The sequence below is a fragment of the Myxine glutinosa genome, chromosome 1, assembly GCF_964187855.1.
Source record: "Myxine glutinosa chromosome 1, kmMyxGlut1.1, whole genome shotgun sequence".
In the NCBI taxonomy this organism is placed as follows: domain Eukaryota; kingdom Metazoa; phylum Chordata; class Myxini; order Myxiniformes; family Myxinidae; genus Myxine; species Myxine glutinosa.
In genome coordinates this window covers 22,019,880-22,043,759 of record NC_136261.1, presented here as the reverse complement: position 1 = coordinate 22,043,759, position 23,880 = coordinate 22,019,880, and the positions used below count along the sequence as shown (strand labels likewise).

Below are 23,880 nucleotides of genomic sequence, written 5' to 3'. Positions count from 1 at the left end.
CGGGTAATAGTCTTCTTTACTAGACCGATTAAAATCATGTAGGTCTTCTAAGTTTATTGAAAAAGACCAATTATACCCTAAATCAAACATATTGTTGCGGATCTCAGCGCCAGCCTTTTCCCCTTACCAAGGGGGGATTAGTCCCCTTGTCTTTGACTAGCTGACGGGACCCGGGACCTATGACGTCCTTCCCGGACAGCACGAAGTAGGGTCGTAGGACTAATCACTAATACCTAATTACTCACGCTGCCCAGAAACGAGGAAATAAGCCCCGCCCGAATCACGGGTGTTGGTGGATACACCGAGCGGTAGCGAACCCGTGACCCGAGCCATTATGAATGACTAGACCCCGATCCAAGCAGTTCTTAATCGTGCCACGCTTACCCAATGATGGAAATCACAGAAACGGTCGAATTTGAAAGAAAAGGAATAAGATTTATTTACACGATGTACAATGATCAGCAGAAGAAGACACAGTGCAGGCCTTAAGCAGTCTTATACTTATTCCCTGGACAAACGGGCCCGTTCACACTCAGACACACACACGGGGTTGCAGATGAACAGGTCAGTATGTCCAGGGATGGCGTCTGGGCAGCTCTTTCTCCGGTCCCCAGCTCGCACCGCGAAGTAGATGAAACAGTCGAGATGGCAGGAGCTCTCCACGTGTCGTTGGCAAGCACGGGATAACACGGGGCGAACGGTAGGGCTGGGCTCTGGCGGTTACACTGGCGGCTGCGGCCGCGTACGTAATAAGCGAATAGGCGCTAACAATGCGCTTTTCAATCAAGGGCTCTCTCTCTCGTGCAAGTCCTTTCATGCGAGTTCTCCGAGTCCTGGTAACGATTCCTCTCCTTTCTCAACTCAATTCAACACTGCGGATCCCTTCTCATCTCTCCAGGTCAGTCCTGTTCAAGGGCTTTGTGTGAAGGCTTATATAGCCCTGCCCAGCGAACTCTCTGGAACTTGCTAGACACGCCCTTACCACGCCCTATCACGCCATGCCCACAGAGCCCTGGTTGGCTGATGGCCCTTACCGTCACCGCCTCTGACGTGCTCCTCGACTCTGCCACACCCCAACCCCGTGCTCCTCCCTCTTTTCAGGCCTACCTCGTGTCACTTGGCTAATTCGAGCGAACAAAGGGCAGCTAACGCTGTTGGCAGCCAAAGCGCAACACACGGAGGGATCAGCCAAAATGGGGCGCGGGATCGAGTTTGCCCATCGGTGGTATTAAAGGGTGGCCGCAAAATGAAAAGGACTTCAGCTCATTTCTTTACACAACGCAGATATCACGAGGGAAATGGCCTACTCTTACACATACTATGACATGACTAATACTGTAAGTGGGCCTACGTGTTGCTTGTGGACTAACTATGGGGGGCAAACCTTTAACCTTTAATGATGTTATATATATACAAATCTCAAAGCCGTATCAATATCATACCCTCATTTATCAATTCGCATATTAACTATATGTCTTTCTTTATAAAATTCAATTGTAAGCAGACAGTTAAATTTAATGAGGAAAGGTGTATGGTCTGGAAAACCAATTGTTGTGGCTGTAAATTCTACTTGTTTGTTAACCCTTTGAGTACGGATGACGTCCAGTGCCGCAACCCATGAAAACGTTTTGTGTACGGATGATGTTACGACACTCATCGACTATACCTATAAATAGATCATCAGTACGTGGTTGCATTCCCATAATGCTAAATTAATCTGTGCAAAGATTAATTTTATTTAAAAAAAATCCCGTACTCAAAGGGTTAAATAGTGCTGTAGAATATTTTGTTAAATCACTGAATCTAACTAAGTCATTGTCATCTGTAGGGCTTGGATAATTGATTAATTTATAATTATTCTTCATATTAATATTTTTTGTTATATTATATTTTTGTCACTCAGCCTGTGCCTTTGTATAATAATTTGAAAAATCAATATCCAACTCTCAGGATAATCCAAAGATAGAACCATCTTTTCCAACAAAAGTCATCTTACGATAATTCACCAAATGTCCGTCTGTCTGTTCGAAGGTACCGCAAAAAAGGCTCAACCGATCGAAACGATATTTTGGGTGGATAATCCTAGGATCTCCAGGAGTGAAATAGGCTATTTAGTTTTTCCAATTTCAGCTTTGGTCTCCAGTATTCTCAGGTTTGGACTCCCGCATAACATTCACATTCACATAACGTTCATTGTGACGATGTTCTCATTGTGACGATGTATGTGTTCACGGTAGTGTTTGACATGACGGTGTGAACATAATTTCATAATGTTTTTCGTTTCATAATCCTTTAATGAACGTTTAATGTTTAATGAACGTTTAATGTTTAATGAACGTTTAATTCCCTTCAATGTCGGGGGCCACACGCGCGCTACACTGGACGGGCCAGCGTGTACCTTGCCCTTCTCCGTCAGGCTCGGGTAAACCGCTGAGCCCCATCTGTGATGGGGACTGGGGCTTGAGACAGTGTCCTTCATTAAAAGTATAATAGACGCTGTCTCCATCGATCTTGCCAAGGCCATAACAGCCGTAACGTTTAATCTCTGCATGAGAGAATTCCACATAGCTATTTGGGCGGTGAATACGCTAACAGATCGATGCCTCCATCGATCTTGCCAAGGCCGTAACAGCTATCGGCTCAAAATCATTTTAACTGTTGATTTGGTACAGTTACACGTATCGGGAATTTGGGAATTTGGTACACGTATCGGGAGTACATACGACATAGCGATTGTGAACACGATTATCGATCACGATTCACGATCACGATCATCACGATCATAGTGTATCGATCACGATTTGAAACACGATGGAATAAAATTTACCGATATGAACAGTGATGTGGCTTTTATTGAAATTCGAAAGATACTGTTTAGATTTTGATGATTTGCGTGTGATATGATTCAATGGATGTTTATATGAATCGTTTAAAATAAAAAAAACCTTCAATTTCTGATATTTTGCCTTTTCATTTGGGCTTCCCAATTGAAGTCCTGCCCATAGTGCGGGTACTGTTCCTAGTTTTTTTAATGTGATGTAAAATAATATCGTAAAAATTTACATTATTGTTGAGTTGAAATAATACATATAAACATAATTCACCACAACATTTGGAATTAATGTCTTGGACTTAAAATGTTTGATAAACACCATTCTGTAAGAAGGTAATTACTTCAAGAGGCGGTGGAAGGCCATAACTATCGAAATAAAAATTTTCCCGACTATTATGAATACAAACCCGAGACCCATTCCCATTATTATCTTCTAAATTCATAATAATATTCTTTGTATTTTTAGACAGCTTTGTTAATTCATCTCTCATACAAATAATTACATTATCAATGTTTAGATTTTTACAATATTTGGCAAGTTCTATATTTGATGTTGTATTCTTTCCAAATTGTTTAAACCATTTATCCATTTATTTATAAGAAAGATATAATCCATTACCCGCTTTTAGTAAGTTTTTACACCTACCTGTGCGATCGAAGAAAGCATGTCTCCAACTAACAATCTCGCTTTATCAGATAGGCTTTCAAGCTTTTCAGCAAAATCTACAATTACATCACTTCCACTAATTTGTTTCTCCAACTCCTTATTATGTCTTTCCAATTCTTTTTGAGCTTTTAGTTGTGTCTTCCTTTCGTTAGCAGTTTTTATGGCAGCTGAAATACCACCCATCAAAGCTCCCACCGCACTTAAACCAGCAAATAAAGGAATTAGAAATTGAAGAAATCCTCCTCTTGTCTCCTTTATTGAATATTTCTTCAACATAGGTTTTGATATTTTAAAAGTAAGTGAACCAGCATCATTCATGGTTTTCACCTGCTCTCTTGTGAGCAAAACATCAATTCTTATATCTCCTTTTCTCTGAATTGTTTTAACGTTAATCATACAATGCATTTGATTTTGAATACAAGATGTTAATTTATCACCATTCATGATCATGATCATTATCATTTATCATATCATTTATCATGATCCCTGGTGTTGGCTTAGCGGTTAGGGTGCCAGTTTAGGATCCGAGGATCCTGGGTTCGAATCCCGGTCGATCGCTGAATTAACGCCAGTGGGGTTGACTCAGCCAGTCATCCTTCCGAGGTCGGCAAATTGAGTACCAGCTTGCTGGGATGAATGATCCCGTTGTGTACCCCGGTTTAGAATAGGTACACCGTATCCCTGCGCATCGTAAGAGGCAACCAAGGGTTGGCGTCAGGAAGGGCATCCGGCCATAAAAACATTGCCTCAAACAGGGAACCATGATTGTCATGGGGCCCGCAAGGCTAACCCCCGCTCTAGCAGGGAAAATGGCCTTAAAACGATCATTCATTCATTCATTCATGTTAATTTATCACCATTGATTTGATTAACATATACATCAGTTGATACTTTACTCATTTATTTATTATGAGAAAAAAAAATCTATGTGATATTAGTCAAAACACCATTATTTGTATTAATCTGCAATTCAGTTTCTTCCAAAAGCAAACAATATGCGTCAACTTCTTCACTCTCCCCTCTTTCAATGTATAGAGAAGTATTCATCATTATGTGTCAATACCTTTTCATTAACAAGATGAAACATTGCTGGTTCTTCTGTAGGTATGAGACCTGCTTTGGTTTTTGTATCCGCTGAATATTCGTTGTTTGAAATGGCCTTCACAATGTAATCAGGAGGTTGATTTATCTTTTCTCGTTGTTAAAATAATCCTTCGTCATCATGTTCTAATTCTCCAAGTTCTTGCTCTGTCACTTGACTAAAATCTTCAAGCATTTGAAGTTTTTTCGGAGTATATTCTATCGCAGGAACTGTAGAAGAAATTATTTTTTGTTGAGTTTTTAAAAGTGGTTTTAAAAATTTATCTTGTTTTCTTTCAAAGGCTTCTTCACCAGGGTAGTTTTTGTCTCCATTTCTTCTTTATCTCTTCCTCTTGCTTAACAACTTTTGAAACTAATTGTTGATGTTCCTTAAAGTTTCTTGCTTGAAAGAAGGCTCAAAAGGCTCAACCGATCGAAACAATATTTTGAGTGGATAATCCTAGGATCTCCAGGAGTGAAATAGGCTATTTAGTTTTTCCAATTTCAGCTTTGGTCTCCAGTATTCTCAGGTTTGGACTCCCGCATAACATTCACATTCACATAACGTTCATTGTGACGATGTTCTCATTGTGACGATGTATGTGTTCACGGTAGTGTTTGACGTGACGGTGTGAACGTAATTTCGTAATGTTTTTCGTTTCATAATCCTTTAATGAACGTTTAATGTTTAATGAACGTTTAATGTTTAATGAACGTTCAATGCCCTTCAATGTCGGGGTTCAGCACTTTAGCATTCATTTATTTATTTTTAAAAAAATCATCGTTTAGCATCTCATCTTCTTTAACAACAATATATTTATATTTTCCGGCCGTATGTTTCATATACCCCTCAAATTCCTTTTTACTACATAATGTCGAACAAATATCTCTCCAAAAATTATTTATATCTATTGAATTTAGCTTGAATAAAATAAAAGTATTGGCATTGTTTCTTATTGAGCGACGAGGGAGTTGAAAGTGTGATTGACTGAGATAAATACAATGACAAGAAGAATGCCGCCCCTTGTATAGTAGCTGTCCATAACCGATTGGTTTCTCTCATTAACACAATCAAAGATAACGAGGTTCTTTTTTGATTTATCTAAATCTTGGGGTGAAGGTTCACTGTATCACTGTATTATGTGAATCCGCATTATCACTAAGAATACAAGTTATGGGTTTTGATTTATTTTTACATTTTTGTGTATCACAAAATAGTTGTATTATATCTTCAATGTTGTAATCATTTCGTTTATGTTGAAGGTTAAATAAACCGATTATATATTGTTTTTGAAGGCTCGCATTGAAACCTTGTCATAGTAGTTGATACTCTGGTTGAAAACTTGACTTTGTGAAAATTATTAAATTTTCTTATTTAAAAAGTTGGGGGTAAGGAGCATCTTTAAAAGCAAACAGGTTTTCCCACATCCACTTGAACCAACTATTAGACATCTTAATGAATTTGGGAGATTTTTATGCTTGTTAAATTTTATCTTATTTTCCCAAACAGGTAAAAAATCATTCATTTTATATATTAAAAAAAAAATTCTAACAAAACATTGCTAAAAATAAAAATTGAAAAATAAGGTTTTAATACTTAAACAGTCTCCTCCAAGGATCCCATACTAATTTGGATCTGTGCCAAGAATATATAAAATAGATATGAAATATTAAAATGTATAAAATGTGAAATTGAATATGTAATGTAAATATATAAAATTGATTTTAGTATAAAGAATAATTTTATTATGTAAATAGAAATGAATACAACATATTGTGATGTTTGTCAACATGAATATAAATATTACAATAAACACCTCCAAACCAACAAACACACATTCAAGCTTTTTCAGCTGGAGGAGATGGAGGAAAAAGGAAGAAAGAGGAAGAAGAGTGGGAGGAATGGGAGGAATGGGATAAAAGGGTGAGGGAGGAATGGGGGAAGGTTAAGGAGGAATGGGAGAAAAATATGTTAATTAAATGGATAACAATCACGGAGATGGAGAAAAAAAAAAGTAATTTCAGCAAAAAACAATTTGGCAATAAAATAAAAAAGTTGTGGAAATTATATAATTTTCAATTATATAATTGAAAAAATTGAAAAATAAAAATCTGAGCCAGAATCAATAAAAATTGATTCTAGTATAAAGAATAATTTTATTATGTAAATAGAAACGAATACAACATATTGCGACATTTGTAAACGTGAATATAAATATTTCAAAAAACACCTCCAAACCAACAAACACACATTCAAGCTTTTTCAGCTGATATCCCCACTTGAACGAGAAACAAAACATGGTGATGTTTGTTCTAAGGTTGTCTTGAAGAAGAGCTTTCCGAGACATCTTTAATCACAAAAACATAAGAAGCTACTTGGATACTCCATTAAACACTCTGATGGAGCATTTAAGGGGCATATTAAGATAATAATTTTTGAGTTTGGAACTCCTGGACCAAAATCAATAGCTGAGACGATAGAGATGGTTAAACCTGCTATTTAAATATTTGTAAAAGATACGTTGAATGAGATGAATCCTTTAAAGTTTTATATGGGAGTAAAAATGGGTATGGTAAAATAGGATTTTTTTTTTTATTTTTTATTTTTTTTTTGTATACAAGATCGAGGCTCGTGAAAGAGCGAACATTAATCACACAGAAAGACAAACCGACACATAAAACATATAACATAGGGAGCGGTAGACAAGATGGGGAGAGAGGGGGAAGGACACAAACACAACATTTGAGAGCAGGGACCGAGAGACATGGAGAGATCTGAGAGAGGGCGAGGGCTTTGGGAGGGGGGGGGGGGGGGGGGCGTGGGAAGGGGGCGGTGGGAGAGGTATAAAACATATGGACACTGCCAGGACTTCCAGGAAAGAAGTTGGAATTTCAAACAAGGTGGATCTGGGGTGAATTAGCGGGGGTAGAAAAGATCAAGGTTTTGGATGGGGGAAGATAAGAGATGGTGGTGAACAGCTGTTTTAAAGACCTGGAGGGAGGAGTGGGATTGAAGGGAGTGAGGGAGTTTGTTCCAGAGGCGGGAGAAAAGAGGAATGAAAGAGTGAAGGTGAGCAGAGAGCCGAGATTTCGGCAGTTTAACCATCAGAGGGTTGCTGGCAGATCTTGTGCGACCTGTAGGAATATTTGGGGGACAGAGCACAGAGAGAGCTGGGGGTGCAAGGCCGGAGAGGAGTCGGTAGAAGACAGAAAGACCACCTACCTGCCTGCGGTGAGTGAGTGAAAGGCCCTCAGAGATAGCTTCATCGCGGGAGATTCCAATAATTCTGAAAGCTTTGGTTTCAACAGCGTGAAGCCGAGCTAGGTGTGAGGCAGGAGCACCGGCCCATAGGGGAGAACAGTATTCCATTGAGCTGCGGATGAAAGCCTTGTATGTGGTGAGGAGCTCAGGTGTGCCGAGGAAGGACTTCGCACGACGGAGGATGCCCAGTCGGCGACTGGCTTTGGAGGCCAGCTTGGAAATGTGGTTTTCCCAAGAAAGATCATGGCAGATAGTGAGACCCAAAATCTTGAGCGTAATGTTAAAGGTATTAAAATAACTCCCTATATGAAAACACCCCCTCACTTTATCACATAATTCCAAGATTTCTTATCATCAGGTGTTTATGGTGAGCTTGTAAAACAGGAGCAGGATGTAGATAATACACTTGTAGGTAGTTGATATATTATTACTAAAATAATTTTCCTAGATATACACATTCTAAAATCAGACCCTCTTAAAGCTTCTTCTTCCATTGATTTACCAAGGGATATAAAACTTTAAAAGGTGGTTGTTAGTATTCAAAACAAAGATAACAAATGTTTCCTATGGTCTATTCTCACCCACCTTTATCCTCAAAATAAGAATCAAGAAAGAGCATCTCATTATAAGAAATATGAGAATATGCTAAATGTTAAAGATTTAAAATTCCCAATATCATTAAAAGATATTCCTAAATTTGAAAAGATGAATAAATCTATTTGTTCATGTATTTGGATTAACAGATAGAAACAAAATTCAGATTTTGAAACATTCTAATAATTATAAAAATGATGAAACTCAAATTGACCTTCTATATTATAATTTGGAAGAAAATTCACATTATGCTTACATATCAAAAATTTATCAAGATTAATCACTTCACAAGTAGGCAATAGAAAATGTAAAACATATCACTGTAAGCGATGTCTCAACTTCTTTCATACTGAAGAAAGATTAAACCAACATTCAAAATACTGTAGCGAACATAAATCCGTCGTAATTAATATGCTTAAAGTAGGTTCAAACGTATCATTCAAAGATTTCAACAAAACTATGAAACATCCATTCGTGATATATGCTGACTTTGAAAGTATCCTTGAAAAGATAGATACTGATTCTCCAAAGTCAAAAAAATCATACACGAGTAAATATCAATAACATACTCCTTGTGGTTTCTGTTATTATATCAAATCAACCGTAGGTGATAAATACAACAAGTTAGAACTTTATAGAGGAGAAGATGCTTCAGAGGAGTTAGAATGGAAAGGGATTGTGTTCGATTAACCAAGATAATGAAAAAAACCCAATATACCAATGTGCCTAACAAAGAACAGAAAATTATGTTTAGAGATAATAATATATGCCATATTTGTGATGAGAAAATTGATGAAGATGAAGATGAAAAGGTTAGAGATCATTGTCATCTTACAGGTAAATATAGAGGTCCAGCTCATCAAAGTTGTAATCTTAATTTTAAACTCCCATCTTTCATTCCAGTCTTTCTTCACAACAACGCACATTATGATACACATGTATTTAGAAATGAACTTTCAAAGACATCTGGAGACATTTCAGCAATTCCTAACACAGATCAGAAATACCTATCTTTCACAAAAACAATTTTGATAAAAACAGGATTTGACATTAAAAAAAAAAAAATATACATATGATATAACTAATAGTAGATATCTTGACACATTTAAATTTATGACAAGTTCATTATCTAACTTGGTATCAAATATTAAAAACTTTCCGAGTCTTCAAGACTCAGAGTATTTCACAAATCAAGAGGAGATTGAACTCTTATCACAAAAGGGGATATATCCGTATGATTATATGGATTCATTTGAGAGATTTAAAGAAACACAACTCCCACCAAAATAAAATTTCTACAATAAGTTCAATAAAACACATATTTTTGATAAAGATTATACTCGAGCACAAAATGTTTGGGAAAAGTTTAATACAAAGAACCTTGGAGAGTATCATGATTTGTATCTTAAAACTGATGTATTACTATTGGCTGATGTATTTGAAACTTTTAGAACCGTCTATCTCTATCACAACAAAAATTCTTATGGATTAGACCCCGCCCACTATTAGACTGCCCCAGGATTGGCTTGGAGTGCTATGTTAATAAATAGCACTGCAAAGCGGGCGTAACCCCTCAGCCCATGCATGGTGAAAGGAAGCATTGATGATAATTTGTTATTTGAAGCGAAGTTGTATACAGAGTAGGAACTGCAAGTAATGAAATTTTCGCCCATGAACCCATTAACCCAGTGGTTCCCAACCTTTTTCTGATCGAGTACCACTTGGAGGTCCCGTACCGTCGCCGCGTACCACCTGGTTCCAGAAAAACTCAATTCGATAAGATATCAATTTATTCACAAGTAGAACACACAAATGAACTAACTGTCAACAAAGAACACAATTTAATGCGAGGGCTGCATCTGTTTCTTCTCCACCAGCTGGTCGATGCGGGGCATAACTTTGCTCACAGCACATCGGAAATCATGCCCGGGCGCAGCAAGACGGTTCCGGGTCTTTGACTTGATGGTCAGCATGGCTGAGAACCCCTGCTCGCACTCCCACGTAGAGGGGAAAAGCAGTAGCTGGGGAACAGCGTGACGGGCTAGTATCGGGTACGAGGAGGCCATGCTCACCCAGAAGTTCATAGGAGAGCATTCCTTGTGCTTCGTCTTTGCTGTCTCGTCAGCCTGGACATCTATGAGCTCCTCTTGTTCCCCGGTCCCGACAGGCAGATCGCCTGGATCAACGGAAAACGGATTGGCGATGTAGGCACAACATGTGACGTCTGGGAAGTAATGCATCAACTCAGTCTTGAGCAGTGAGAGGTGACGGACGATTTCTTGGGAAAATTCATCATTAGGCTCGCTCTCAAGGGTAGTCAGGAGTTCGAACATTCCGTAGCGTTTGCTCTCCACGTTCTTGATCCAGAGGTCCAACTTCCTGACAAACGCTCCCAGCTTCGAGATGAAGTCTGAGACAGTGCAGATGGGCCCTTGGAACGACAGGTTTAAGTGGTTGAAGACCCCAAAAATGTCCGACAGGTAGGCCAACCTTGAGATAAACTCCTCGTCCTCCAGATCTTTTTGAAAATCGTGTTCTTTCTCCGTGAAGAATACGAGGAGTTCATCCCTCAGTTCAAAGAGACGCCTCGTCGTATTCCCCCGGGAGAGCCAGCGAACCTCTGTGTGGTAGAGGAGACAGATGTGGTCGGAGCCGAGATCTTCACAGAGCAGTTTGAACAGCCGAGTATTCAGGGCGGATGTTTTCACGAAATTCACGATTTTGATAACTCGGTTCAAGCATGATAACAAATTCGGAGGGAGCACCTTAGTTGAAAGGGCGAATCTGTGTATGAAACAATGGACACCGGTGGCATTTGGTGACACAGCTTTCATATGGGCTTGAAACCCTGACTTTCGACCGAGCATAGACGGAGCCCCATCTGTCGTGCATCCGACCAACTTTCCCCAATCCAGTTCATTCTGCTTGAAGAAATTGTCCAAAACGTTGAAAACATCCTTTCCTTTCATTGTACTGGATAGCTCCTGGCTCAGCAGCAGCTCAGTCTTCATAGTATTATTCTGTGTGAAGCGAACGTAGACAAGTAGTTGACAGCAGTTGGTGACGTCCGTCTTCATCGAGTTGGATTGCAAACCCAAACTTTGAGGCTCTCACTCCCGCAATCACTTGGTCAGCAATGTCGCCTGACATTTCCTCGACACGGCGCTGTACAGTGTTGTTCGAGAGGGACGCACTGTCCAACTTCGCCACCGCCTCCTCTCCAATCACGTGCCTGACCAAGATCTTTGCCGCTGGCATGACGAGAGACTCTGCAATGGTATGCGCCTTCATGTTTTTGGCCACCAGGAGAGCGACTTCATGGGATGCTTTGACAATCCCTGCCCCCTTCTGGTAGAACTGGCCAGTCTTGTCCAGGCGCTGCCGCTTCACGTTCTCGCCAAGTCGCTGGACTTCATGCAGACCACACACTGCGGAAGAGCTTCTCCTCCACGTTCGATTGCTATGAAACCATACTTTATGTATGTCGGGTCATACTTTCGCTTCGGCATGTTGTCAAATCCTGTGGAAAAAAAAAAAAAAATTAGTCAAGAATAAAATAATTAATCAAGAAATAAATAAAGAAATATAGAAATAAAAAAATAAATAAAGATACAATATAATAACAAGTGAAGGGAAACACAGACGAGTGCTAAGACACGTACACATTCACAGTATGGAGGCAGCGGGATAACTGCCAGCGCCGAGTGTGTGTCAGGGTTCCCAGATGTATCAGGCCAAATCATTTTTTTTAAAGGTTGAGCCCGAAAGTGCTCGCGAACCACCTGGAAGGCCCTCGCGTACCACAGGTTGGGAACCATTGCATTAACCCATTTCACACCCATGAACCTTTCTCTACTCAACACCAACACACATTGCAAAAATGGATTTAATCGGACACGTCGTTCTGCTCGAAATTGACGGAAACCAATTTCAAGATGGCTTCCGTGGCGGCCATATTGAAAATCGCAGCACGCCCATGAACCTTCATCTACTCAACCCCAACACACACTGCAAAAATGGATTCAATCGGACAAGCCGTTCTGCTCGAAATTGACGGAAACCACTTTGGCTGCCGTGGTGGCCATATTGAAAATCGCAGCGCGCCCATTTTCGAAAGGTACCTTCCTCTACTCAACCCCAACACACACTGCAAACATGGATTTAATCGGACAAACCGTTCTGCTCGAAATTGATAGAAATCAAAAGTTGACGGAAGCCCGGATGGCTGCCGTGGCGGCCATATTGAAAATCGCAGCACGCCCATTTTCGAAAGGAACCTTCCTCTACTCAACCCCAACACACACTGCAAAAATGGATTTAATCGGACAAGCCATTCTCCTTGAAATTGATGGAAACCAAAAGTTGACGGACGTCCGCCCGCCTGGACGACGCCCGTGACAACAATACCCCTTAGCCCATTGGGCTGAGCGGTGAAAATGACAAAACAGAATTTGGATTTAATCAGTGATGTAGATATGTTATTGATGATAGAAAAGGCTAGGAGAGGGGGAATATCACAAGTCTGTTCCATGAGATATGCTAAAGCTAACAACAAATATCTTCCTAATTATGATTCTACAAAAGATAGTTCTTATTTGATGTATTACGATGCTAATAATTTATATGGATGGGCAATGTCTCAATCCCTACCTTATGGTAAACTTAAGTGGGTTGAAGATAAAGATAATGAAAAGGTTTTACAGGACATCATTATCTCTCCACAAGAATAATTGGATAAAGCTAAAATTGGATATTATTTTGAAGTTGATTTGAAATATCCTGAAGAACTTCATAATAAACATAATGATCTGCCTTATGCCCCTGATAAAGAGAGTCCAAGAAAAGAATGGTTAAGTGATTATCAACAATCATTTAATACTAAAGGTAAATCAACAGAGAAATTACTTAATACATTATATGATGGAGGAAATTATGTTTTACACCAAAGGAACTTGAGGCAATGTTTATCAGCGGGGCTGAGAATAAAGAAGATTCATCTAGAGTTTTACAGTTTAAACAAAGTCATTGGTTGAAGGAGTATATTGATTTTAATACAAAAAGGAGAACTGAAGCAAAAACTGACTTTGAGAAAGACTTTTATGAATTCGTGAATAATGCTGTATTTGGAAAGGCGATGGAAAATCTTAGAAATAAACAAAACATAAGACTTGCTACATCTTGGAAACGAGCATCAAAATTAATTAATAGACACGGTTTTCAAAGAGCAGAGGTGTTTACAGAGAACTTTTGTGCTCTCCATTTGATTAAAGAAAGTATTGGAATGGATAAACCTATTTATATTTGAACATCAATTCTTGACTTGTCAAAGTCATTGATGTATAACTATTACCCATCACTATAGGTGAGGGCGAGACTACCGGAAGTAAGCTGTAACACGTGCCCTTTTTTGGTTTGCTTTCAACGTATCCAATCACGTGACTGTTGTCGCGAAGGGTGCACTAACCGGAAGTTACGTAGTTCCGCGGGTGGCTATACAAACATTTCGTATTATTTTTCATTAAACTTTATATTGTTAGAAAGAGAATTACTTCTAGCTTGTCGGAATGTTAAAATTTTAAAGATCAGACAAGAATTAAGCGAGTTATGATCAAATAACCTACACCGATTCCATAATTTCCGGCTGTAACACGTGCCCTTTTGTGGTTTGTTTTCAACGTATCCAATCACGTGAGTAGGGAGATAATGGGGCTTCCAGGACACCCATGTATTTAGATGGGACTTTTTCCCAAACTGCCCATTTTTCCCCCGATTACCGCGACACCCCCTTCTCCTTTTACATGTAAGTGAATGGGGGAGTCCTTACTTACCCTCCAAGGACCACGCGACATTCAAAATTCTTCATTGATCCTATGAATATTTGCTCATTTTCTAATTTTTTAAACAACTCCATTCTCTTATGGAACTCATCCCCATCTAGGATATTGATAAACTTTACATCAAGTACCTTTCTCTGTGCATTTATAAAATGATATGTTTCACGGAGGGACCTGGTCTGTCCTCCTCCCGATCCACATACCATTTTAAAATTATAATATTTATTATCCGGTTGATAACCATCAAAGTTCTCACTCCACTCTAATATATTTTTCTTCCCGCCCTCCATTACCCCACTTAACAAATGAATACGTTTATCAGTCTTGAGGATCTTCTGACCAGTGATCCTCTCAACCTCTCGGATCTGGTATTTCTCACACTCATTATGTTTTCCATTTATATACCAAGGTTGATTACACCTCCACCCTTTAGTCTTGTTAATACTTGGTTCTATCATTTATTTATTTATAAAAAAGGCGGCGGTAGCCCTTAAAATCCCTAACCCCATTATCTTATCACTAATATATGGATGGTTGTTGTTTAATGGCTTATCAGTTTTGTTTTTTGTAATTCTTGTGAGTAAAATGAACCCAAGATTTCTTCCCCATTCATATCATATAATTTGTAAGTCCAAGGGACTGTATCCATTACATCAATGATTTTAAATAATTCACGAGTCCATTTTTGTGTATAACCTTTTTCAAAATGGCTTTTCCATTTGTATATTCTTACCATATCACCAACTTTGAACTTGGGTTTTTTCAAATTAATCCCCATTTCATATTTTAATTTTGTAAATGTTTCTGATGGTTTTGATTTTGTTGATGAATGAACTGTATTATTGTAATTATCAACAATATTCTGGATTAAATACACCCATTGTTGAGAACCGAGTTGTGTGAATTTTTTATATAATTTTTCTTTTAAAGTACGATTAAAACGCTCAATAACAACTGCCTTTCCTTCATTAAAGGTGCTGTATAATTTAATATCCTCCCCCTTAAGAAATTTCATAAATATTTTGTTATAGAACTCTGTTCCCTCATCAGTCCATAACTTCTTTGGTTTCCTTTTATCCCTATCAAATATTAGCTTAAAGGCTAACATTAAAGTATTACCTCTCTTGTTTTTCAATGGAACAACCCAGGCAAATCTACTCCTCAAATCAATAACGGTTAACGCATACCTGTATCCCCTGTCATTATTCAATTCAATTAAATCAGCGGACCATATGTGGTCGGTGTATTTAGAATAAACTTTCCTTCTTTTAAACTTTGTGATTATAGGTTTGTGTAATTCATTAGCCAAAAGCTCCTCAGCCTTGATGACATCATTGGAGTCTAATAGTTTTTTGAGGGTGAATAACCAAGACCAAGTTTCAATTTGACACTTATCATTTTTTAAACAATAAACCGATCAACTTTCTCTCTCAATGTAGGATTTTGTATCAAAGACAAATTATATAACATTTCTCTGTCTGCTTCATGTTTTTCATCCAATGTAGTGGTATTCCCATAAGCAATATCATGCTTCATACACACTTCATCAACCCTATTTATAGGTTTAGACCAAAGTTTAGGATTGTCAGCCTCATCTAATCTTTTATCCAAGTTTGTTCCTGGACCACAGAAAGAATACCCTGGAAGGTGTAATTCCCCTGGAATTCCAGTTGTTGTAAATTTACTTCCTGAGAGAAACTTTTGTATGTCTCCTCCACTTTTAGGAGAGATGAATTGGCACTTTTTAGAGCCACACACTTGACATATTCCTTTTTGATAAACTCTATTATTTTTAGCTTTAACATAAGATATTTTTAGATTTAGTTTTCTTTTTACATTTGAGACAATAACTCATATTTATTTATCAGAAAAATTCCGACAGAGGATCAAAACCTTTTTGGTTTTCAACATATACATTTCTATCTTAATTTTTAAAACATAAAGAATCCAAAGGAATGCCTTCACTCTCTCCTCCATTTATTTACAAATAAAACTAACTAAACTTCTAAAGTCAATAACACCAACATCATCAACCACATAATCTTTTCCTTCTTCTTCTTCTTCTTCACCACTTTCTCGTTTAAATCTCCCCCCTGAAAGTGAAGACATTGACGCCGTTATTCTTGAAAATAATATTTCCATTAGACTTTTCATTTCTTTATTTTCCTCCGCAGTGCGTTGAGTTTGATTTATTTGCTGTAATACCTTCAATCTTTTATTAATCTCACTGATTTACATCTTTTTATATTTTTCCTCCCTCTCTCTTTGCTCCCTCTCCTCCTTCTCCCTTTTCTCCCTTTCCTCCTTCTCCTTTTTCTTCCTTTCCTCCTTCTCCTCCTTCTCTCTTTCCTCCTCTTCTTTAACTCCTTCCTCATCCCTTGCTACCCTTGAGCTTGAGCCCCAAAGAATATTATACATATACTCATCTGGATTTTGAGATATTCTTGTATCTATAATTATTTTTCTCATAATAGGATACCAATAAGATTTGTTGACGATTTCTAAAAGAGTTTTATATTTCATAACTTTGAGAAGTTCATTTTTATTTAATATTTTAAACAAGTCTCTATTTGTGGGTTTAACAATATCAGTATAAGGCCAGTTTTTAATGACAAAATTCCCATGTATATGCTCCAAATCATAAGGTATGTAATACCGAGCACCCTTTTCTTGTAGGTATCCTTGAATACAAAAATTATAATTCTCTTGTAGTCTTCTTCCTGCCATTTATGTATCAGAAATATATGTGAGATTAATATTATGACAGGTAATACCACCCCATCTTCCCACTACCAAATTGGTTTGTATTCCTTGGCTTTCTATCCTTATCTCATGACCTTCCTTCTTTGTCATGCTAACCATCGCTATACTATCATATATTTTTCTTTTCTTAAAACCATGTATTTGTTGTTTATTAATTGTACTTCCACATAAATCCTTATCCTCACCAAGTGGATAATATTCTTCTTTACGAGACTGATTAAAATCATGTAGGTCTTCTATGTTTATTGAAAAAGACCAATTATACCCTAAATCAGGCATATCATACCCCCATTTATTAATTCGCATATTAACTATATGTCCTTCTTTATAAAATTCAATTGTAAGCAGGTAGTTAAATTCAATGAGGAAAGGTGTATGGTCAGTATAACCAGGTGTTGTGGTTGTAAATTTTACTTCTTTAACAAAACGTGCTGTTTTCTTTAAAAATATATATTGTGATAAATCACTAAATCTAATTAAGTCATTTGCATCTGTAGGGTTTGGATAATTGATTAATTTATAAGTATTCTTCATATTAATATTTTTACTTACACTATATTTTTGTCGTTCAGCCTGTGCCTTTGTATAATAATTTGATAAATCAATATTCTGAGAGGATTTTCCAAAGATAGAACCATCTTTTCCAACATAAGTCATTTATATTAGATTAAAAATAATATCATAAAAATTTTCATTATTGTTGAGTTGAAATAATACATATAAACATAATTGACCACAACATTTAGAATTAATTTCTTGAACTTGAAATGTTTGATAAACACCATTCTGTAAGAATTGTATTACTTCAACAGGTGGTGGCATACCATAACTATCAAAATAATATTTATCCTGACTATTATGAATACAAACCCAATGAGAACCATGCTGTGTGTCTAAATTCATAATAAGATTCTTTGTATTCTTATTTATATGTATTAATTCATCTCTCATACAAATAACCACATTATCAATTTTTTGTGTTTTACAATACTTAGCTAGTTCTATATTTGACGTTGTATTCTTTCCAAATTGTTTAAACCATTTATCCATTTATTTATGAGAAAGATATAATCCATTACCCCTTTTAGGTAGTTTAACACCTACCTGTGCGATAGAAGAAAGCATATCTCCAACTAACAATCTCGCTTTATCAGGTAGGCTTTCAAGCTTTTCAGCAAAATCTACAATTACACCACTTCCACTAATTTGTTTCTCCAACTCCTTGTTATGTCTTTCCAATTCTTTTTGAGCTTTTAGTTGTGCCTTCCTTTCGTTAGCAGTTTTTACCGCTGCTGAAATACCACCAGTCAATGCTCCCGCCGCACTTAAACCAGCAAATAAAGGAATTAGAAACGGGAGAAATCCTCCTCTTGACTCGTCTATTGAATATTTCTTTCACATAGGTTTCGTCATTTTAATTTTAAGTGATCCAACATCATTTAGTGTTTTTACTTGTGTGTGTGTGAGTAAAACATCAATTCTTACAGCTCCTTTTCTTTGAATTGTATTAACATTAATAATACAAGGCTTTTGATTTTGAATACAAGATGTTAATTTATTAAGATTGATTTGATTAACATATACCCCAACCATTTATTTATGAGAAAAAACCTATGTGATATTAATCATAACACCATTATCTGTATTAATCTGTAATTCTGTTTCCTCCAAAAGCAAACAATATGCATTAACCTCTTCACTCTCCCCTCTTTCAATGTATAGAGAAGTATCCACTCGATTAGACTTTATAGTTTCCTTTTGAGAACTCAGGTCAATTGCGTAGATTGTATAAAGTTTTTGAAACGCAACCATATCCAAAATAGGATCATTATTACCATTACTTTCACACACCTTTTGGTAGGACTTGTAGGCTTCCGCATAATCATTTTTTTCCCAATCAATTTCCAATCTATCTCGCGGATAAAATGTGCCATCAAGAGAAACCCGAAGTTGTTTCACCTTAGCATTATCACTCAGGGCATTATTCTTATTAGTACCGTCCTCTCCATCTGGTTTTTTAAAAATGAGCCAGAGGTATCGTGGCTTTCCTTGAAGAACACCCAAATTCCAAGTGTAGGTAGTGTGTTCCAGTTTAACGTGTTGACATCTTCTTTTAAGGTATGATACATTTAGCGGTTTCTTTGAGTTAAGTCTTCTATTTAACATCTCTTCCGTTTTAAGATTAGGAGTATATTCACTGATATACCAACACAAATCATTAATAACAAATTTATTATTTTCTCCAAAAGCATTTTCAACCCCAAAAAGCAATCTATTTACATTATCATTCCTTTGTAGTTGAAATCTAATTTTAAGCCCATACAAAACTTTATCATAATCACAAAATCCAAATATACCTTTCAGAGGTACTGCTACGGTAAAACTATTCTCAGCTTTTGCGTCATCATTATACATTGACTTCCTTTGACTATAACCAGGGTCTGCGTTTGTACCCGTTGACATATCAGGAATAAAACCTTCAACAGCTCCCTTACCCATTCTATCACTAAACGAATATAGTGTAAATTTCATCATTTCAGATGTAGCAGAGACATAATCAACCGCTTCAACCTCTTGTGTTCCAATATACAGGCGAACACTATCAAACATTTTCCAGAAGAAATCATTTACGAGTGTAGCATTAGTATTATTCGCAGCCTTAGTGAATTTAAATTTACACAGCAAGAAACTATCAGCTATATTCAAGTAAGTTTGTTGATTATTTATTTCAAAACTTTTTTGTTCCGTTTGAATTCCAGTCTGTTCCTGTTATAGCATTTACCTTAAAATAGTCTTCCTTTTTCGTGGAGTTTGAAATGATAATTGTATCATCCAAATCATAGATACTATCAATCGCTTCCATACTTGTATTTATATAGTATTAAAATCGTTGAAACCCTGACCCAAGTATTTTAATGATTTTTTGTCGTTCTTGTGAAGATAGTTGAGTTTTACCTTTTTTTATTTCTTTGATTGCTTGTAATTTATGAGACTCCTTTTGAGCATCTTTTATACTCTTTATAGCACCCGCAACGGAGCCCACGGCAGAAGCAGTTGAACCAATTAGGTCTTTATGTTTAAGGATGGTTGAACCAATACCCATTAGAGTATCAATTATCCCATCTCCTTTATTTCGAAATTGATGACCTACACCTCGTTGTCTCTTAGGTTTATAGTATCCTCTACCCACATACCTTGTATAGTATGGTGAAAGGTACATGCCCTCCCCTGTAATTATTTTATATTTTCCCAACTCGTGTTTTCTCACAATAACCATTATTTATTTATTGAAAAACTTCACGTAGGTGAATTCTGATGGATATAATTTCATCATTAAAGGATATCATACGATTATCTTGGTCGGTTATCCTAAAATTTACTCTGTATATGGTTTTTCCTGACACAGGTAAATAGACAAGATTTTTTGGTTCCATATTAAATTTATAACCAATCGGGGTTGAGTATGCACTGAATGAAAATATTGTATTTGTTCTTATTCCATCGTTATAAGCACCATCAATCAAATCACAATGAATTAATACTGAATTTATACCGGAGGATATTTGGATAACATTATCACTGTAAAACGTCCCGTTATTTTCAATCTTTTTTGAAGAGAAACCCAATAGCTCTCTAAACGAATTTTCAATCGTGAAATCAACTTTATAATTATTTTTAAGTTTAATAGTTGATTTTGAAGTGTGTTTTTGAATATCTATTACAATATTTTTTGGTTCATCACCTTTTTCTTTCATAAGGCGAGAGACTTCTGAAGATATTTGAGAAATCTCGTAAGCTCCAGGTGAAACGGTTATAGTTTTATATCCACTTCCTGGATTATAACTAAACTTGTTGTTTTTCTCTGTGATATTAAACAAGGTATTATAAGTTTCCATCGACAATAAAGATGCCTCATATGAGGTAAGGGGGTCAAGTTGTAGTGGGTAAGGGAATGAAGCTGTGTAATCGCTCGTTGTGAAATTAAAACTAAGAATTGTGCTTCTCATCTTATTTAATATCTAATAAAATATCTTTGTATTGACATTTATTAATTATTTTCATATTCATCAACTGATCTAAAATGGCTGAGGATTCATTAAAACAATTGTTGTTTCCAGCCTTCTTACTACCTAACAACAATAATAGCCTATTAACTAATTGTGATGGGTCATTTGGAAGAAAACTAACACCTGAACCAAGCTTACTTAAAGCATCAATAATATGTTTCTCCTTCTCATTCTTCTTACTTTTACCAGCAACAGAAACTCCATAATCAAGTGCATTTAGCAACTCAATATATACCCTATCTTCCTCTCTTTCCATATCAAGTGGTTCCTCAAAATATTTTGAACCGCTGAATCCGGGGTTTGTTAGAAGAAACATTAATCTTGGAGTTAATTTAACATTTGGTTGAGTAGAACTGAAGAACATCAATTCATCATTAAATATCAATACCTTTTCTTCCACAAGATGGAACACTGCTGGTTCTTCTGTTGGAATGAGACCTGCTCTGGTTTTTGAATCTGCCAAATATTCATTGTTTTGAAGAGCTTCCACTACATAATTAGGGGGTTGATTTACCTCCTCAAGTTTCTGAAATAATTCTTCATCATTATATTCTAATTTTCCAAGTTCTTGTTTTGTTATCTGACTAAAATCTTTGAGCATTTGAAGTTTTTTCGGAGTAAATTCTACCGTGGGAACTGTAGGGTGTTGAGTTTTTAAAAGCGGTTTAAAAAATTTCTCTTGTTTTCTTTTAAAGGCTTCTTCACCAGTTAGTTTCTGTCTCCGTTTCTTCTTTATCTCTTCCTGTTGCTTTACAACTTTTGAAACCAACTCTTGATGTTCTTTAAACTTTCTTGCTCTTTCTTCAGTATTCATTTTCTGTATTTATTTATTGAAAAATATCATTTAATGAATTGTAAAGGTCAATGGGAAAATTTTCCTTTTCTTTGTCATTATAGTAAATGTGTTGAAATAAATCCTTTTCTTTAAATATTTCATCAAATTCTTTATTGGTATTAATACAAGTTGTTATTTCTTCTTCACTAATACTTGTATCTCTGCTTTTCATACATCTGCGTTGAGTCTCCTCATCGATATCAAAACTGAATGATAAAATCTTAACTCCATCACCACACAATTGTTTAATAATTTGTCTCATTCCTTCAGGATTAGTTTCTAAAATCCCAAGACCATTAGATTTTACTTTATTTAACTCACTCTTACAATGTGAATATTTTGTAGAACCAAGAGAGACCTCCTCAAATATTTGACCTTCGTTCCTCAATCGCATATGTTCCTCCATTGAAATGTAGTAATAATCTTTCCCTTATACTTCTCCTGGTCGCTTTGCTCTGGTTGTAGTACTCACAAAACGAATCATAGGGTGTTTTTAAAAAAAACTTACAATCTTTTCATTTTTACTATTCAAGAGTTTAGATTTATGAAAGTTCTTTCCTGAAGCAGATTTACCCACAAGATTAATAATAATTGTTGTCATTTATATATGTAATTATGTTTAAAATAAAAATACATCCTTTAATATCTCATCTTGTTTCACAACAATATATTTATATTTTCCAATCGTGTGTTTCATATAATTTTCAAATTCTTTTTTACTACATAACGTAGAGCAATTATCTCTCCAAAAATTATTTACATCTATTGAATTTAACTTAAATAAAATAAAAGTATTAGCATTGTTTCTTATTGAGCGTCGAGGGAGTTGAAAATATGACTGACTAAGATAAATACAATTACAAGAAGAATGTCTCCCTCTTGTATAGTAGCTATCCATTACTGTTTGGTTTCTCTCATTAACACAATCATCAAAGATGACGAGGTTCTTTTTTGATTTATCTAAATCTTGAGGTGAAGGTATATCATCCGTATTATCACTGAGAATACAAGTTATGGGTTTTGGTTTCGATTTTGATTTCTGTGTATCACAAAATAATTGTATTATATCTTCAATATTATAATCATTTAGTTTGTTTTGAAGTTTAAATCAACCGATAATGTCTTCCTTTTTAAGACCTGCATTAAAACCCTATGAGAGTAGTTGATACTCGGGTTGAAAACTAGACTTTGTAAAAATTATTAAATTATCATAATCTAAAAAATTAGGACCAAGGAGCATCTTTAAAAGTAAACAGGTTTTTCCACATCCGCTTGAACCAAATATTAGACATCTCAATGAATTTGGAATGTTTTTATGGTTATTAAATTTTATCTTATTTTCCCAAACGGGTAAAAAATCATTCATTTATATATTTGGAAAACAAGTCATCTAACTTTTTTTGAGCTATTTTAGAAACTCTATATTTTATCCTGAGTTCGGGTTTAATTTCAAAATAATTCATTATTTTATTTATATAGTATCTTGTATTAACATTTCCATTAAAATTATTTTGAATAATAAATATCATTAAACCCTTATACATTTCCTCAATACAAATAGTCTCTTCCCTTGAAAGAAATGGTGTATTATCATCACAATACTTAACATTCATCTCTCTTATTAATCTTGTAAAGTAATTCATTTTTGGTTCTAATTTAAAAGAGTTATATATTTTTTTATATTTTTTATTATCATTAATTAAAATTAAATCACAGAAAATACATTGTTTATATGAACCCTCATTATTAAGCCCTATTCTATCACAAGCCGGACAATTCTCTAATTTATCATATGGAGAGTCTGGAAATTCTAAATATCCTTCAGAACTTATCATATTTATATAGTAAATTTTTACTTAAACTAAATGCAAGTTTATTCATTAATAAATACAATGTTTCAAAGCACAAAAGACAAATTTCAATCAATCTCTACTTCGGTGAAAGA

General features: G+C 36.0%; 1 protein-coding gene and 1 pseudogene across 5 annotated transcripts in view; one reads left to right on the top strand and one right to left on the bottom strand.

Moving 5' to 3' along the window:
• LOC137413445 (limbic system-associated membrane protein) overlaps positions 1–23,880 on the top strand; it is a 323,855-nt gene that overhangs the window by 68,330 nt on the left and 231,645 nt on the right. The gene's annotated exons all lie outside the window — the stretch shown is intronic.
• On the bottom strand, positions 10,278–12,254 carry LOC144889702 (zinc finger BED domain-containing protein 5-like; annotated as a pseudogene).